Source organism: Paroedura picta, chromosome 5, assembly GCF_049243985.1.
Source record: "Paroedura picta isolate Pp20150507F chromosome 5, Ppicta_v3.0, whole genome shotgun sequence".
Classification (NCBI taxonomy): Eukaryota; Metazoa; Chordata; class Lepidosauria; order Squamata; family Gekkonidae; genus Paroedura; species Paroedura picta.
This window is the reverse complement of record NC_135373.1, coordinates 87154460-87161178: the sequence shown is the minus strand read 5'-3', so window position 1 is coordinate 87161178 and position 6719 is coordinate 87154460.

Sequence of the window (6719 nt, the reverse complement as noted above, 5' to 3'; positions counted from 1 at the left end):
TAGGAAGTTGTGACCCTAAGGGTTTACTGTGTCAAGACAAAATGCTTGCCGACTGATCTGCTGTAGTTTGTGTGGAAGGACTACCTGAAACAAGCAAGATGCACCTCATGCCTCTGAGAAACAGTTTCATGCTGTAGTCCCTGTGGCAGTCACTGTAACAACCTTCCTCTCCATTAAGCTGGCTATTTTCTTGTCAATATAATTAAACAGTGCACTAGCCACTGCGATCTGCTGGACATTTTCACCCTCCTGTCCTTACATTCTTCCCCTATGTCAGCTGCATTGTTGACATTCCAGTTTCCCTGATGAAGCCACGACTTTATCCTGTGTTCTGTGTCTGAATGAATTTCCTTTTCATTTCAATCACTAAGAGATAAAATCATTATATAAATATAGATTACCTTAACTTGGGTCTATTTCCTATCCAAGGCATTTGTAGTAAGACAGACGTTTTCTTGATGCTTTCTCTTTACAAAATCTCAAATATTTAGATTTACCCTGTCACAGAGGGCCTTCTATAGAACTTTGTTTCCTCTAAAACATTCCAGTACTTTGTTTGGTTTAATTTTGTGAGTACTCCAACTCCACACTTTGGACAAACACGTCAGAATTTTATTTAAAAATGTATCTAATAAACCAAAATACATCAAGTGACCTCACAATCCTGGAATGCCATTACCAAACAACATCAACAGCTGAAAGGATGGTGCATGGTGAATATGTTCATCACTAATATATTGAGCATTGAGACAGTTAACCATTATGACATACCCCATAAGTGTGTCCCTAAGTCTGAGGGAGAAGCAGGAAACATGGCTACAGCATTAAGGGGAAAGTTTGCAGAGCAGAAAGAAGAACAAATTAGTCTCCTAAAGGGAATGAAGGGGCAGCCAGCATTAGCCTCCTCTGGTGTAGAGGTCTCCTGGAAAGGCCCTCCTCAGGAGTAAGTTAGGAACTAGTATAGCCAAGAGGAGGCAGATAAGAGGCCACAGCAGAAAGAAGATAGTTAGAAGACAGTTTACCCCTTCTCTTCTTGCTAAGAACCAGTGGACTGGTGGTATGAAATATATGGATAATTGGTTAGCTAAAGCTAATCAAAAAGAATAAAAAGCCAAATGCAGTAAGGTTGTAGACAGTAGGAAGCAGTGGGAAGACTGGAGATAGCAGTGGAATTGTGTGAAAAACAGAAGCCTGGTGATAAGACAAAGAAAGGGAGCTGCAAAACAGCTGAGGAAGCAATGGAGGTTTCCAGGGGCACTATCTTTGTAATGTAGTTTAATGACTTCATAGAGCAGATCTGACCTGGGAGAAATCACCAGCATCAAAGTTGTTTTTGTCTTCAGTATTGAGAACAGTCAAGGAATAACTTGACCAGACAGGAGGTTTCAGATTAAAGCAACTATAACTACGTAAATACTAATTTGGGATGGACACTGAATGGAGGAAAATTAGCTCCTTGAAATTTAGTTATGGTTGTGAACTAGCACAGGGATTGCCACTTACCATAATTTCAGTAACTTTTAAGTTGGAAGAAACTTGATGGCACAACACACAAACATGGGCCTGGATATAAATTGTATTCTTCCTGTGTCCCCCCTGGTGTTTTTGACAAGACCTGCATTGGGAATTCCATGCCCAGGATTTAATGAAGTTATCTGATTTGGAGATGGCCAACAGGAAGAGGGGGCATAACCCTCCTCTTAACACCAGAGAGCAGGGGAAGATTAGCCATTAATGACACCACGGAAAAGCCTGCTGGGAGGGCATTAGAATGCATAAGAACACTGAAATGTAAGTACAAAGCCATCTTCTTGAATAAACCAATTAATTCAAAAACTGTTTTGAAGACATCTAAACCAGTGGTCCCCAACCTTTTTATCACCGGGGGCCACTCAAACCAGTGGTCCCCAACCTTTTTATCACCGGGGGCCACTCAACGCCTTTTACTGAGCCCCGGTGGGGGGGGGGTAGTTTACTCCTCTACTCTCCACTGCCCTAGCGCTCTCTGATCGCTATGGTAATGTTTAAACATCCCTTCAAAATAAGATACAGACACGCCACAACAATGAACATAAGGAACATTTTATTTTCATGGAAATTTTAACTCATGACAATGACAAATCAATGGGAACCATGAGCTTGTTTCTCTGCAACGAGATAGTCCCATCTGGCAGTGATGGGAGACAATGACACCCGAAGTGTGTTGTAAAGGGCCGGGGGGATGAAGTAAAGGGCCGGGGGGGGGGGAGAAGGCGTCCTTCGGGGCCTACCTCCAATTAGTCGAAATACCACATGTGGTCCATCGCCCACAGATTGGGGATCGTTAATCTAAACTACATGTTGTTCTGTCCAACAGTGGGAGAGAGGTTGGAAACCACCTTTAGGGGCCTACAAAAATTTCTCCTGCATAGTAACCTGCCTAATTTCTCCCAAGAAACTGTTCACATCAGTGGTTCTCAACCTTCTTACCACTGTAGCAGCATGGACAGCCCCCGCGGGCAATGTGCGTGGGGCATGTGGGCGACGTGCACAGGCACACAAAAATTGAGGCAGCGTGGAGGCTGCCAGTGCCACGACTACACCACCTCTGCTGGCCGGCAGCTACTGCCACTGCCTGCCTCTGCCAGCCACTGGCCACCATCACCACCACCCGCCTCCACCCACCTCCACCTGCTACCACCGCAGGCTGCCGCCGCAGCCAGCAAGCTGGTGACCCCACAGAAGGGGCCAAACAACCCCAAATGGGTTCGGGACTCCAAGGTTGAAAACCACTGGATTACATGATCAGTGGGCATGAAAAGGGTAGCTCTAAAGCTTCCACAAGTGATCAGTCTTGGAGCAAATTAATTGTTAATTTTTGTTCTAATATCTTTTTTAAGTGTTTTCATTTTAGTTAGTACTTGCTGGATTTGCCATGAACATTATATGAGGAGGCTGAAAGTAGATAATGAAGAAGAATTTGATAATTGTGGAAGTCAAGTGATCTCTGGTTTTCTTATTCACTAGAATGCAACTCTACCAAAAGGAGAAAAAAGATAACAAAGTCTGAAAACTTGTGTTAAGGAGCAAGAGAAGGAATGGAAGAATGTGGGTTTCTAATAACTTGCAAAAACACAATTCTGATGGAACCTGACAGTGAGCCAATATCTTCTGGATATTAATATCTGAAAGTTTAAATATTTTCTTCTTTGAAGCTACAAGATGGCAGTGGCTGGAATGCATTTTTGTGCCTTAAACTCAGCCAATTAAACAAGTTGGGACACGGATAAATAATGGCTCAGATGTTTGGTACAGATGCAAATGAATTATTCTTGAAGGCACTATCTTTTAAAAGATTGCTGAATCATATAGCTGTTTGTGAAAGCAATTCAGTCCCAATGTTAGCTTCCTGGACTACACTAAGAATTTGCACCCAGCAATAAGGCAGATCTTTGGATGTTGTCATGCAGTCTAACAAACTAAGATGTCTGCATTCTAAAATGTGAAGCACAGTGCAGTAGCCTCTGCTAGATAAGCGATGCATGCCATGGAGTTGATTACTTTGTTTGGAATTAATGATTGCTTTCTACAAGAGCACTATGCTCTATGCTCCCTAATAGAACTAGATAACCCTTACTGTTAATGAGAAAATATTAGGGAACATTGATCATGGATCTAGAGATTTAGCCTTGACTTAGATGTACTGCTACATCTCAATGTACTGCTCACGTATTGATGATATACAAGAACTATGAACCATTAGGTTCTGTGACCAGGGACTCAGCTTGCCTGTCGTGCATGAGAGCACCCATTAATAGGGTCAAGTACATCATTTTATTCAGGCAGTAGAAGATGGAGTACCCCCTTTTAGGAATGGGGGGGGGTTTAACTGATATACTAAAAGCATAAAAATAATTGGAAAATAAAACAGGCACCAAGATAAAAGCAACTTCCAGCATGTATTTAGTTAGGATATTTTGTTCCAAGGTGTATTAGTTCACTATACTGAACTTAATTTACCATGTGGCTGGCCATTCACCCAATTTAGAGAGACCTTTGTATAGTTCTTTATAATCCACTTTGGTTTTAGCATCCTGGATAATTCGGTATCATGCAAACTCGGCTACTACACAGGTCAGCCCCCATTCCAAATCATTTACAACCCAATTAAAAAGCACCAGGCCCTAAACGGATCCTTGAGGGTCCCTACTGTTCACATTCCTCCACTGCAAGAACTGTTAATTTATTCCCACCCTCTGCTTCCTGCCATCTAACCAACTGCCAATCCATGGGAGAACATGTCTTCTCATCTCATGATTGCTAAACTTAATACAGAGTCTTTGGTGAGGTACCTTTTAAAAATCCTTTTAGAAGTCCAAATATATGATGTCCCTTGGGTTGTCCTTGTCTGCATGCTTCTTCACTACTCCAAGATGTCGGATAAGCAGATTCATCATTTGTAGAAGCCTTACTGATTTTCTTTCAGAATACTTTGTTTTTCAACATCCTTACCGCAGTTTTTTCAAAAGGGCCATCAGGGCGGTGCTGCCCGGGTCTCAGGTCTGCTGTCCGGGTCTGTTCAGCCCTAGGAAACCACAGGCAAAGGGGCCAATTGGGACAGCCCCTAGAGTGCCCGCATCCCCCGCAGCATGAAATAAAAAGCATTAATTATTTAAAAACAAATATATTGATATTTTTATCCACTTCTGCAGGGAATCTGCCTGTAGCTGCTTACAAAAATAAATAAAACATTGCAAGTTATTAATTAAAATCTAATGACAACATAAAAACAGACCACTGAGCAGTTTAAATAGAAGTTTCTAGTAGAGGTGGGCATGTACCTCAACACAAGTCTCAAAAGCCGGTTGTTATTCATGATCCGCATTGTGCGGCCCTACCCTCCACGGGTCCTTTTCCCTCTTGCAGACTCAGCGGTTTTTGTGCACATCTCCCACTCGCCAAACATACTGACACGTCATGAAGAGGGATTGGGGGCGTTTTCTTGTGGCCAGGAAAACTTCAGTCTCTTGCCCCGGTACTTGATAGGCATCAATGGCAACCAAAAGAATCCCTCCCATTCTTGCCTATGAGAGAAGCAAACTATATATGCTTCCAGAGTTCACATGCAATTGCATTGCATTCTTTATTCTAGTGCACAGTGGGTGGCATGCAGAAGAGCTGTAGAACAAGCAAATGTGGGAGAAAGATTCTCTGTATAGTGGGTCTGTTGGAGGGGGAAGAGAGTATGAGCACCTTCTGTACTACCAAGTTTTCAGCTGCAGGTCTTTGCCTGATGAGTGTCTGCCTATTCATTTGCAGTCTCAGCTGTGAGGGTTTTTTTTTGCCTGGTGTTGGGTGAAGATTCACTATAGTCTGTTTTTTTTTTCTTGTTTGGCTTAGAAGAAATACCCACTTAGGGCCTTTTGTTGGGAAACCTCAAGATTTCCTTTTCTCTCTTTTTTTCCCTTGGGGAAGGGGTTTCTTGCTGAGTTTATTTATTTTATTTACTAGTTATATTTTTATATTGCCCTCCCTTGTAGCTCAGGGCAGTTCACAGAGAACATGAGATCAAGATGCAAGATACAGCACAAACTCATAAAACCCAGTAATTACATCAACAACAATACTGAAACATTTATTATTCACTACTTAAACCATTTAACATTTGGACCATAACCCAGAAGATTGGTCAGATGGAACTTGCTCCATGGTGTTCAGTGGGTGTGTCTGTTAAGAGGAGGTTCTGGAGGGTCCAGTAGATGTTGTTGGCTCAAAAAAGCCTGGGTGAACAGAAACCAACATTATTATTATTACTAGTAGTATTAATTTTCTAGACTGCCCATATAGGTGCAGCTGTCTCGGGACAGTTTACAACAGTATTAAAAATACAATAAAAGTTAAATCAATTAAAACAAAATAGATTAGACAGTTAAACTGCCAGATGGTTGGTGATCCCCAAATTAGTTCTTCTGATTAGGGCAGGCAATGAGGTATTGGGTTGCAGTGGGGGAGGCCTTCATTTGTTGTGTTTTTATTTACCTGAACTGGCCTCAACCAGTAGAGTAGACCATAGTGCAAAAATGTAGTTGAAATACATGGATCCTCATGATTTTTCTACTTTTTACATGGGGTCACCACAAACCAACAAAACACATATTGTGCCCATGGCCACAGCTTGCATTACAAAAATAATGACTCCATAATTTAAGGCAAAACCAGGGAGCAAAAACATTGTTCCAATTAATGGATCCTAATGGATCCTCTAGGTTTTTGCATCACGTCACTCCACACTCACTATCAAGACACGTATCATGCCCATGGCCACAGCTTGTACCACAAAAAGCACAGATCCATGCAGGCTGAAAAAAATTGGGCAGCAAAGATTCTCTCGAAAAGTATTGACTTCACTAGTGCCGAAATGGGAGTCAGGAATCAATGTGAACTTCATTTGAGAGGGAGTTGAAGAAACTAAGTACCACAGTTGAGACAGCCATCCACCATATTTCTTGTTGGACAAGCAATGAAGACGAATATGGGAAGAACATTAGAAGAGTCTTGTTGAATAAAGCCACTAGTCCATCTACTCCAGCATCCACATAGTGGCCAACAATTCACACTGAAGGCCAAAAAATATACAATAGTATATGTTGTTATTTATAGTCCATGAAACTCATGGTATACAGTGTTATGTGATGCAATCAATAAGATGGGGCATTTAATAAGCCAAGAGTCCCCAACAT